Genomic DNA, 13,134 nt, shown 5'->3' with positions numbered 1-13,134 from the left:
AAAACTTTCTTTTGGGAGCTTATTAGAGAAAATGATGAAACTACCCCTGGCTCATATTATTACATCTATGCTTAGTTACAAGCCTATAGAGGTTGGGGTCTCACACCTTCAACCACATCTTATTGCTATAGAGTGGATTTAGCTAATAAAGATCAAGGTAATCCTACTCCATCACCTACAAGTAAGTAAGCATCAATTCTTGAATCAGAGCCACCGCCACCACAACTTAAAACTAAACAGTGTTATGATGAGTATGATCCACTACCTTCAGTTAATCTTGATTTTAAGGTGGGATAACAAGTGTTTCTGACCAAATCAGTCAAGCTTTTTCCATGGAAACAAAAATAAAAGTGGTCAGGTGTCAAGCCCAGCTCTATTATATACTTGTCATGTCATTCATGTACTTGATAGCATGTTTGCATACTTGGATATCTCGAAAAATTGTTAAAAGTCGGTATCATACCTAGTGGTACAATTAAGTCGATTAAAACCTCGAACTAGTCCAAATAGAGATTTTGGGATGTATTTGAGAGTTATTGAACCTTAGAATGTTTCAAAATGGTGATTCAGAGTTCGAGGATTAATTTGGAATCCAATCGGGGAATTTTTATAACGTAGAGGCAAAATGGTCATTTTGCCATCCGAAGGCAAAATTGGAATGTTGGACGAGATTTTTGACCAAGTTTGACTATTTGGAGCATAATTTAAATTTGAGAAGTGAAAAATCTCAATTCTGAATTTTTTCAAGCATAAGGGCAAACCGATCATTCCATGTGTCCATGAGGACGTAATAGGAATTTTTGAAATTTTAACCACCGTGACACTTGTCAAGCCCATGAATTTCACCTATTATCATTTTTATACTTTGGATAATTAAGGTATTATATGTGGTGGTAAGAAAATGCTTAATAGTTAAGTTTTAACCATGAACCATTCACACGTTGACACGTGTCAAGCTTTAATTCTTTTATAATTTTCTTTATAAACCAACATAAACCTCTCCCAATTCTTCTTTCATTGCTGTGCAAGCCAAAGAAAAGGGGGAAAAGAATAGAAACAACCCTTGAGGAAGAAAATTCAAGAGAAATTCATCAAAAATAAAAAAACGAAGCAATTTGAGGTAAGATTTCGCGATTTTAGCTTAAGATTCACCTCTCCCATGATTTCTTTTTCATTTTCTATGGTTGAAACCCAAACTTTCATGAAAGAAGTCATGTTGGCCGAATCAAGGGGGGGAGTTTTGATGATGGTTTTTGTTAGATTTCATGCTATCTAGGTGTTTTAGTTGTTTTGTGATATTCGGTATGAAAAACAAACAAGAAAACCACATGTCCTTCACTAAACCCTCCTTGGCCGAATTTAATAGGGGATATATTGATGATGAATTTTTTTATATTTCATATTATTTAGCTCGTATTTGATGATTTATTGTGTCGGATATCGACAATGGTTATCGAAAAGTATAGTGCCTTTAGTAAACGACTTGAACGATGATGAGAAAATCATGGTAAATGGACTTGAATTTGATTTCTAAAGATATATACAGACTTATTGGACTGTGTTGACACTGATTAACATGTTAGTTCAGAATCGGAATGAGTTTTGGATGTGATAATTTAAGTCACAATCAAGTTCATTGCGGTACTTTGGGTGTATTTGGAGTATCGAAAGTGCAATGAATCTATTTGGAGTTGAATCGGATGTTTTGGCTAATTAAACAGTGTATATTGCGAGTTAGGTCGAATACCATTTTAGTCCAATAAAAATTGTGTCACAGCCCAAATTCTGGGCTATGACCGATGCATGCGCCCAATGGGCATAGCCCACTAAACCCAAGCAAGCCTTTTTATGCAAACCCAATTATCATTCCCATCCATCATCTTTAAAATGAAGTGTTGTAACTCTCAAAAGTAAATGTTCCAGTAATATTTTATAACAACTGAATATTCATATTTATATTATATCAAAATATTGTCATCATCAATCCAACATATACATACTTCATTTATAACATGACTCTTAGTAGTTTACATTACATGTACATGTTCATAAGTAATAGACTTGAGACCGTCAGTAGAGTGACTCTGGGTGAAGATATAGCTACTGAGATGCCATAGTACCTACCAAGAAGATGAGCATATGTGTGCGACTAAATCTAGGTCCCAACTTGCCTTCGAATCTGAAAATATGAAGTTTAAAAACTTGAGTATAAAACTCGATGAGTGAACATAAGAAGGGAATAAGCGATCATTAGGAAGAATTTGGAAATCATGATGCACTTGTTTCAAAAACAATACACTTGATTTAGTTTCTTACTAAAAACCCCTTATTTCAAACTTTGATCAATACCCTCATAGTTTTTCACAAACCCATGATCAATCCATGAACTTAAATGGGTGACAAGTAGGTCAAAATCAAACAAGGTAACATGCATGGCAGCAAGTTTCTCGCTGTAGCAAAGTTCATTCTCGCTGTAGTGAGAAATAGTGTCAGTTTGCATATATTTTAATTTTTCTAGTATATCTCCCGTTACAAAAGTCCAATTGACCTTATTTTTAGATCATTAGAAAGCTAAGAGATAGGGTTACAACTTTTATGTTTACAACTTTTCCCATTTCAGACGGAAAGGTGGTCAAAATCTTCATCAAATTGAATGCACTGCATCAAAACTTGAGAGTTTCTCGCTGCAGCGAGATTTATTTTCGCTGCAGTGAGTTTTCTACTGCCAAAACAGAATGTTTCTCGCTGCAGCAAGAATGCTTTCTTGTTGTAGCGAGAAGTAGAGCACCTAAGTGAAAAAGGGGCTTTCTTTGCACTAAAAATCCATTTGGTGGTGCAATGAACTCAATTTGCAAGAAAATGGGAATTTCTCAAGATTCATCATGCCAAATTTCACATGCAATTCAATCATATATCATATTCATGAACTTTCATTTCATAAGCATAGATATGCATAAATACATAGATACACATCAATATCATCATAATCACACCTGACTCATGTGCATCCCCCCACATCGTGACATAGCCGGCGCCATTGTGTGCATCCCCCCACATCATGCACATGGGCACTATCATCATCCATCTCCCACACCACCATCATCACCGGCATGTGCATCCCCCCACATCGTGCACACACACGGTTATAATCATCATACACAATATCAAATATCATGCACAACATATATATATATATATATATATATATATATATATATATCATCATAATGCAATAGTGCATGAATCCATAACAACCACATATCACAACATAAAACCATTTAGCAAAAGCTTGTTCCCAAGGCACTTGTTTTTAAGTAAAGTTGTATAAAATCATTCAAATTCTTTGTACAAAACAGCCACATTCCCAAAATGATTTTTGAAATACAATTCACTCACCGGTCTTGTTGTTTCTTTTGCTTGACTCTAACCTTAACTAATACTCCAAATGGACATGTGAGGCCTTGTTGGAACCTATACACAGACAACATCACAACCAATCCAATTTACATTAATATCACTCCAAAAGCTAGTTTCTAATTCAACTTTTACTAGTCAATCCTAATTGGCTTCCAACTATATCAAATGGTTATTCCTTGTACTACTTTAATCACACTAAAAATGAGTAAACAACTCAACAATCAAACAGCTCATAATCCCAATTACTAGCCATTATCAACAACTTAAAACCAAGCCTAGTTCATCACTCACCTTAGGGTTTCTTTGTAGTTGAATTCTTTTCCAATAGCTTCCAAAAAAATGTGAAAAATCTCTCTTTCTCTCTCTAAAACCTCCAACTAGTGAGAGAAAGTACTGAACAAAGACTTTTTGAGGGTTTTAAGGTATAAAAGTGGAAGAGCATAAAAAATCGTATGAAAGAGTGGGCAAAAGCATGAAATTTGGAGCTAAAGAGAGAAAGTTATGAATTTTTCACACCATGCTTCCATGGAGGGGAAACAAACATGAGATAGAAGGAGGGAAAAGAAGAAGAAGCTATAGGAAAATGTGAGAAGCTGCTGGAAGAAATATATTTATACTTCAAGTTAATCCAAATTTCCACCGAAATTACCAAAATGCCCTTAACATGGTGGCTTTGTCTTCCTCCCATCCTTTGTGCAATCTTTTTGTTCTTTTGACACTGGGACAAGGTCCACAATGATCTAAACTACTCGAGTTTACGAAAACTTAAAATTTTGACTCTAGGTGCAAAATGACCATTTTGGCCCTATTGTGAAAATTATTGCCACATCTAGTTTTCTTCATGTTTTCATCATTATACATAATTTATTTGGTCTTTATGCTTATTTAAGACCTTAAATATCAAAAAACATCCTTTTGGGAACTTTTTAGAGGAAATGACGAAACTACCCCTGGCCTGGGTTATTACGTCTATGCCTCGTTATGAGCTTATAGGGGTTGAGGTCTCACAAATTGAACCTATGTAGAACACCATCTTTAAGTGATTATTCGAACATTTCTCATTCAATTTCATGCATTCATATAGAGCCTGAAATAGTTTTATAATAGTTTGGCAAAAATGTATTGAATTACTTGTTGTGTATTAAATATAAGTGGTGAGCCCTCTGGTAAGGGTAAGGATATCGTACCCAAGGACTACGAGTAAGAGTACTCCCGTTATTGTGAGTAAACAGACTATCATCTTAACTCTCTAAAGTAGTTTATACTCGTTTTTATGATTTTAAAGAATAATGAACTTAAATTATAAACTATTATGTTTTATAACTGAAGTGTTGGTTAAATGAAATGAGATTCATAATTTGGTTTGAAATTGAATCCTGGTTTTCAAAATTGAGTAAGCGGAGACTATACACTTGTGTTATATATATGTTTTGACTATTGTTAGTTGTGCCGACTCTGCTTTGTAATAAATGTATCGGCATAACGGGATTTGTAATTGACATATGGTTTGAATTGATGGCTTATGACAATGTGATGGCATGAACGGCTAGATTTGTGTTTATGTGGAATATATGAACTGTTTTGTTTTACCTTGACAGGCTAGGTAATATCATATTAGCCATGTCATACTGTCGAAATTTTATTGATTTGGCGGGGTAATTGATTAGCTTATTGCAGTGGGTGGGTTTTCATGGACTAGCCTATTAGAGGGGCACGGTAAACCCCGTCATATTTTACCTTAGTATGAGAAGCACGGAGGGTATCTCCTAAGGTAGTTTAGAGTTCACTTCACACCGAACCACCACGTGAGGGTGAAACTCAGCAACGTCAAGGAACGACTGTGTTTTTAAACGTAAAAACATGTTGTATGTGAATATGTTATTTTAATAGCCTTGGCCGACTCGATTGGAAGCCCTGCGCAAGGTGTAACTGAGTACAAGTTTTGGCACAAGCCAAGTTTTTAAGAGAGTCATAAGCCTTGTCAATTTTTTTATGAAATGTAACTGTTTTATATGTGTTGAAATGAGTTTTAATGTTATGAACCATATTATGATAAGATGTTTTAATTGTATCCATTTACTCGGCTTTAGATGTTATAGATGAACTTTGCTTACTCACTGGGTTTATAAAAACTCACCACCCTTCTTTCACCCATTTCAGGCTCAGGGCAATCTGTAGACCGTCGATTTTGCCGAGGGTTTGCTTTTGGATTCACACCCTTAGAAATCGTAGGATTACAGTCATATAAATATTGTATAAATATTATTTTATATGAAAATGGAATATTTTATTCAATATTTTTATTTAGTTTGATTAGCTATATTTTCACTTTAAATGGATGATTTAGATACCGAAATTTATTTTTAGATATGAAATGTATATTTTTCATTTATATATTATATTCTTAGCAGGTTTCAAAATTTTTGAGTAAAATGACAAAAATACCTCTATGCGATAGAAATTACTTTTTGATTGTCTTTGATTTGAAGATAGTCTATATTCCTTTAAAATATGATATTTAGTAATTGCTGCTCACAAGGGAGGCAGAAAATTGATGCTAGAGCCTTGCAAGGTTTCGGTTGACATTTCGAGTAAGGATTGTCTATCGGGACATCGCGGCGGTTGTCACTGGCTCGAAGAGAGTACCGGGTCGTGACAATTCAATTGGTATCAGAGCCATTAGTTTTAAAGTTATTTTTAAAAAAACTATAGTGTTAGTGTGACCCCAAGTTAAGTTAAATTGAGTTGAATGCATGCATCTGAATATAGGACCTGAAGTTGTCTAAACTTGTTCTATTTCTTCTTATAGATCATTATGCCTCCTCGACGTGGACTCCCACCTCTCGCTAGATCAGTGGGGAAAGGAATAGGTCGTTCTCGGCATCGTCAGCCAGATCTTGTAAAGGGGGAATCTGCTACGTCTACTTTTCGGGCAGTACCTGCTGCTGAATAGACTAAAACTCCTCCATATCCTCCACCTCCTCCACCACCTATTGGTATTTTTGGTATTCCTACCATGTCTCCTGAGGTAGTTCAAGCATTGGCAGCTTTCCTCACTGCTATTACTGGCCAAGCTTAGGCTGGTCAAGCTCCTCCTACCGTTCCTTCAGTCGCACCTCTAGTGCCACCACCACCATCTCTTGTCCCACCACATGTACCTGATGTCTCCATTTCTATAAAACTTAAGGAAGCTAGACAGCTCGACTGTATTTCTTTTAAAGGTGATTTGGATGCAACCGTAGATAAGGATTGGATCATTCAGGCTTCTGAAACACTTACTAATATGAGACTAGATGATGATATAAAATTGATGGTAGCCACTAGATTGCTTGAGAATAGGGCCCGTATTTGGTGGAACTTAGTGAAATCTCGTTCTACCACTTCTTTGACCTGATCAAATTTTCTGTGAGAGTTCAACGACCAGTATTATACTTATTTTCATCAAAAGGAAAAGAAGAAGGAATTCTTGAGTCTGAAACAGGGGAGTTTAACAATAGAGGAGTATGAGGCTCCTTTTAACGAGCTAATGCTTTACGTGCCCGATCTAGTGAAGACTGAGCGGGATCAGGCTAATTACTTTGAGAAAAGGCTTCGGAATGAAATTAGAGACCGTATGATAGTGATGGGTAGGGAGCCGTATAAAGAGGTTGTGTAGATGGCTTACGGGCTAAGAAACTTACAACTGAGAATAGGAGAATTCAGGCCGAGTTTGCTAAGAAGAAGAATTCGAATATATCTTTCAGTCAGTCATCGAAAAAGGGGAAGGATTCATCTGTTTTAAGGAGTGTTACCACTGCTTCAATAGCATCTAATCGACCCTCATCTCAATAGCCACAGCAAAAGTCTACTAGATTCAGTACATCAGTGGCGAGTGCTCTTGGGAAGAGTTTTGGGGGTTTTGACAGATGTCAAAACTGTGAGAGATCACATGTCGGGCAGTGTAGGGAGCCCGTGCGATGTTTTCAGTGTTGTCAATAGAGCCACATGAGGAGTGTTTACCTGTAGTTAGGACGAGCTACTGCAGTTGCTTTATCTCCCCAAGCTCGCACAAATATGCAGAGAAGAGATTCTTCTGGGTCACAGTTGAGATAAGGTGTAGCGATGCGATCCGACGTGGCGAATAATACCTCGGTGCATCCACCCTCTAGACCGCAGACTCATACCCCAATGAGAGTTTTTACTGTGACAGAGGAAGAGGCACGAGTCTGACCTAGTGCAATGACAAGTACCATGTTTGTATTTGACAGAGATGCTTATGTCTTAATTGATTCTGGTTCGGATAGATCTTATTTGAGCACGACATTCGCATCCTTTTCTGATAAAAACCTGTCACCTTTAAAGGAGGAAACTGTAGTTCATACCCCTCTAGGAAAGAAGTTGGTTAAAAACACCTGTTATAGAGACTGTGGAATAAGGGTTGGTGAGAAAGAATTCAAGGCTGACTTAATTCCCCTAGCAATCTGGGATTTTGATTTGATATTGGGTATGGATTAGTTAACTACACATCGGGCGAATGTGGATTGTTTCAGGAAGAAAGTTGTACTTCAGAATTCTGAAGGAGTATAAGTTGTATTTGCAAGGGAACGTCGAGTATTACAATCTTGTGTAATCTTGACTATCAAAAGCTTTTGAAACTAGGGCAGAAAGGGTATCCGGCTTATCTAGCACATGTGATTGATACCTCAAAGGGGGAACCTAAGATAGAGGATGTCTCAATAGTAAATGAGTTCTCTGATGTGTTTCCGAATGAATTACCGAGACTACCTCCTAATCGAGAGCTTGAGTTCTCTATTGATCTACTTTCGGGTACCACACCTATTTCCATTCCTCTGTATCGAATGGCTTTGGCGGAGTTAAAGGAGTTGAAAGTCCAGCTGCAAGACTTTGTAGATAAGGGTTTTATATGCCCTAGTATTTCTCCTTGGGGTGCGCTAGTCTTATTTGTAAAGAAAAAGGATGGCACTCTTCGGTTATGTATTAACTACCGTCAACTGAACCAAGTGACCATCAAGAATAAATATCCTTTACCATGGATTGATGATCTTTTTGATCAGCTACAGGGTGTTTTCTAAGATTGATATGAGGTTTGGGTATCATCAGTTGAAAATCAAGGAACAAGATGTACCCAAGACTACTTTCAGGACTCATTATGGGCATTACGAGTTTCTGGTTATGCCTTTTGGTCTGACTAATGCCCCGACAGCTTTTATAAATCTTATGAACAGGGTGTTCCACTCGTACTTGGATAAGTTCGTGATAGTATTCATAGATGACATCCTGGTGTATTCAAAGGATGATGATGAACATGTTATCCATTTGCGCATTGTGCTACACACTTTGCATAAGAGACAACTTTATGCCAAGTTCTCCAAATGTGAGTTCTGGTTAAGGGAAGTAGTTTTCTTGGGACATGTTGTGTCTAGAGCTAGAATTTATGTCGATCTTAAGAAGATTGAGGCAATCTTACAGTGGGAGCAACCGAAAATGGTGACAGAGATTCAGAGTTTTCTTGGTTTAGACGGTTACTATAGGAAGTTTGTTCAGGGGTTCTCATTAATAACTGATCCACTAACTCGTCTGACCCGTAAAGGAGTCAAGTTTGAGTGGGATGATGTTTGCGAGAGTCGGTTTCAGAAGCTGGAGAATCGATTGACCTCAGCTCCCGTCTTGACACTTCCTATTAGTGGGAAAGAATTTGTGGTGTACAGTGATGCCTCTAAATTAGGATTAGGGTGCATGTTAATGCAGGATGAGAAAGTAGTAGCTTATACTTCTCGGCAATTGAAGAAGCATGAAATGAATTACCCTACCCATGATTTGGAATTAGCAGCAGTAGTCTTTGCATAGAAGATCTGGAGGCATTACTTATACGGTGAGAGTTGTCGGATCTTTACCGACCACAAAAGTTTGAAATATTTGCTCACCCAGAAAGAACTCAACTTGAGGCAAAGATGATGGTTAGAGTTGATTAAGGATTACGACTCAATGATTGATTATCATCCAGGGAAGGTAAATGTTGTAGCAAATGCCTTAAGTCATAAATCCTCATCTTCATTAGAATCACTTCAGAATTCTTATCTTCCAATGCTACTTAAGATGAAATCTGTAGGGATCTAGTTGAGTAATGGCAAGGATGGAACCCTACTTGCTAGTTTTGTTGTGAGACCCTTACTGTTGAATCAAATAAGGGAATTACAGAAGTCTGATGATGAGTTGAAATGCGAAGTTCAAAAGTTGCGAGATAGAGAAACTAATGAGTTCAGACTCGGTGATGATGGTATCTTGATGCTTGGGGACCGAGTTTGTGTCCTTAAGGATGATCAGCTGAGATTGGCTATTTTGGAGGAAGCTCATTCTTCCGCCTATGCTTTACGTCCCGAAAGCACCAAAATGTACAAGACTATCAAGGAAAGTTACTGGTGGCCAGGTATGAAACGAGACATAGCCGAGTTTGTGACGAAATGTCTCACATGCCAACAGATCAAGGCGAAACATTAGAAACCATCGGGTACTCTTTAGCCTCTACCTATCCCTGAATGGAAGTGGGAGCACATGACTATGGACTTTGTATTAGGTTTACTGCGAACGCAGAATGGGAAGGATGCTATTTGGGTGATTGTAGATAGATTGACTAAGTCCGCCCATTTCTTGGCTATCCATAGCACATATTCCATTGAGAAACTAGCTAAACTTTATATAGATGAGATAGTGAGATTGCATGGAGCCCCAGTTTCTATCGTGTCAGATCGAGACCCTCGGTTCACTTCTCGATTCTGGCCGAAATTCTAGGAGGCGCTCGAAACTAATTTGAGATTTAGTACTGCCTTTCATCCACAGACAGATGGTCAGTTTGAAATGACCATTCAAAATTTGGAGGATATGCTACGGGATTGAGTCATTGACTTTACTGGGAGTTGGGACAAACACTTGTCGTTGGTGGAGTTCGTCTATAACAACAATTTTCAGTCTAGTATTGGGATGGCACCATACAAGGCTCTGCAAGGGAGAAAGTGTCGAACTCCACTCTGCTGGGATGAAGTGGGTGATAGGAAATTATTTAATGTAGAGTTGATTGATCTGACAAATGACAAGATCAAGGTTATTCGAGAGCATTTAAAGATAGCTCAAGACAGGCAGAAGAGTTACTTTGATAGACGGAGAAAAGATCTGGAATTTGAAGTTGATGATAGAGTTTTTCTTAAGGTTTTTCCTTGGAAAAGTGTGATTCGGTTTGTAAAGCAGGGAAACCTCAATCCGAGATACATTGGACCCTTTCGTATCATTGAAAGGATTGGGCCAATGGCATATAGACTAGGATTACACCCGGAGTTGGATAGGATTCACAATGTCTTCCACGTCTCGATGTTGAAGTATGTACCTGATCCCTCCCATATCCTCGAGGCACCTCCGATTGAGTTACAGGAAGATTTGAAGTTTTAGGTGCAACCTGTACGTATTCTAGACCGAAAGAATTGAGTGTTGAGGAATAAGAGCATCCCAATGGTTAAGGTGTGGTGGAGAATACTCCGATGGAGGAGATGACGTGGGAAGTTGAGCATCAGATGAGAGCCAATACCCACATCTTTTCTCTAAGTTCGATAAGTGAAATTTTGAGGTCAAAATTTTATTTTAAGGCAGGTAGTGCTATCAAGCCCAGCTCTATTATATTCTTGCCATGTCATTCATGTACTTGATAGCATGTTTGCATACTTGGATACCTTAGAAAATCATTAAAAGTCGGTATCGTACCTAGTGGTACAATTAAGTCGATTAAAACCTACAACTAGTCCAAATAAAGATTCTGGGATGTATTTGAGAGTTATTGAACCTTAGAATGTTTTAAAATGGTGATTCGGAGTTTGAGCATTAATTTGGAATCCAATAGGGAATTTTAATAATGTAGGGGCAAAATGGTCATTTTGCCACCGTGGGCAAAATTGGAATGTTGGACGAGATTTTTGACCAAGTTTGACTATTTGGAGCATAATTTGAATTTGAGAAGTAAAAAATTTCAATTCCAAATTTTTTCGAGCATAAGGGCAAACCGGTCATTCCACGTGTTCATGAGAACGTAATAGAAATTTTTAAAATTTTACACTACCGTGACACTTGTCAAGCCCATGAATTTCACTTATTATCATTTTTATACTTTGGATAATTAAGGTATTATATGTGGTGGTAAGAAAATGCTTAATAGTTAAGTTTTAACCATGAACCATTCACACGTTGGCACGTGTCAAGATTTAATTCTTTTATAATTTTCTTTATAAACCAACATAAACCTCTCCCAATTCTTCTTTCATTGCTGTGCAAGCCAAAGAAAAGGGGGAAAAGAATAGAAACAACCCTTGGAAGAAAATTCAAGAGAAATTCATCGGTTACTGAAAAACGAAGCGATTTGAGGTAAGATTTCACGATTTTAGCTTAAGATTCACCTCTCCCATGCTTTCTTTTTCATTTTCTATGGTTGAAACCCAAACTTTCATGAAGGAAGTCATGTTGGCCGAATCAAGGGGGGGAAGTTTTGATGATGGTTTTTGTTAGATTTCATGCTATCTAGGTATTTTAGTTGTTTTGTGATATTCGCTATGAAAAACAAGCAAGAAAACCACATGTCTTTCACTAAACCCTCCTTGGTCGAATTTAATAGGGGATATATTGATGATGAATTTTTTTATATTTCACATTATTTAGCTCGTATTTGATGATTTATGGTGTCAGATATCGACAATGGTTATCGAAAAGTATAGTGCCTTTAGTAAACGACTTGAACGATGATGAGAAAATCATGGTAAATGGACTTGAATTTGATTTCTAAAGATATATACAGACTTATTGGATTGTGTTGACACTGATTAGCACGTTAGTTCGGAATCGAAATGAGTTTCGGATGTGATAATTTAAGTCACAATCAAGTTCATTGAGGTACTTTGGGTGTATTTAGAGTACCGAAAGTGCAATTAATCTATTGGGAGTTGAATCGGATGTTTTGGCTAATTAAACAGTGTATAGTGCGAGTTAAGTAGAATACCATTTCAGTCCAATAATAATTGAACCTACGTAGAGCACCATCTTTAAGTGATTATTCGATTATTTCTCATTCAATTTCATGCATTCATACAGAGCCTGGAATAGTTTTATAATAGTTTGGCACTAATGTATCGAATTACTTGTTGTGTATTAGGTATAGGTGGTGAGCCCTCTAGTAAGGGTAAGGATATCGTACCCGAGAACTAAGAGTAAGAGTACTCCTGTTATTGTGAGTAAACAGACTATCATCTTAACTATCTAAAGTAGTTTATACTCGTTTTTATGATTTTAAAGAATAATGAACTTAAATTGTAAACTATTATGTTTTATAACTGAAGTGTTGGTTAAATGAAATGAGATTCATAATTTGGTTTGAAATTGAATTCTGGTTTTGGAAATATAGTAAGCGAAGACTATACACTTGTGTTATATATATGTTTTGACTATTGTTAGTTGTGCCGACCTTGCTTTGTAATAAATGTATCGGCGTAATGGGGTTTGTAATTGACATATGGTTTGAATTGATGGCTTATGACAATGTGATGGCATGAATGGCTAGATTTGTGTTTATGTGGAATATATGAACTATTTTGTTTTACCTTGACAGGCTGAGTAATATCATATTAGCCATGTCATACTGCCGAAATTTTATTGATTTGGTGGGGTAATTGATTAGCTTACTGTAGT

This window comes from Theobroma cacao, chromosome 6, assembly GCF_053813885.1.
Source record: "Theobroma cacao isolate CCN51 chromosome 6, ASM5381388v1, whole genome shotgun sequence".
Taxonomy (NCBI): Eukaryota; Viridiplantae; Streptophyta; class Magnoliopsida; order Malvales; family Malvaceae; genus Theobroma; species Theobroma cacao.
The sequence above is the reverse complement of the archived record's forward strand: the minus strand, read 5'-3'. Positions refer to the sequence as shown.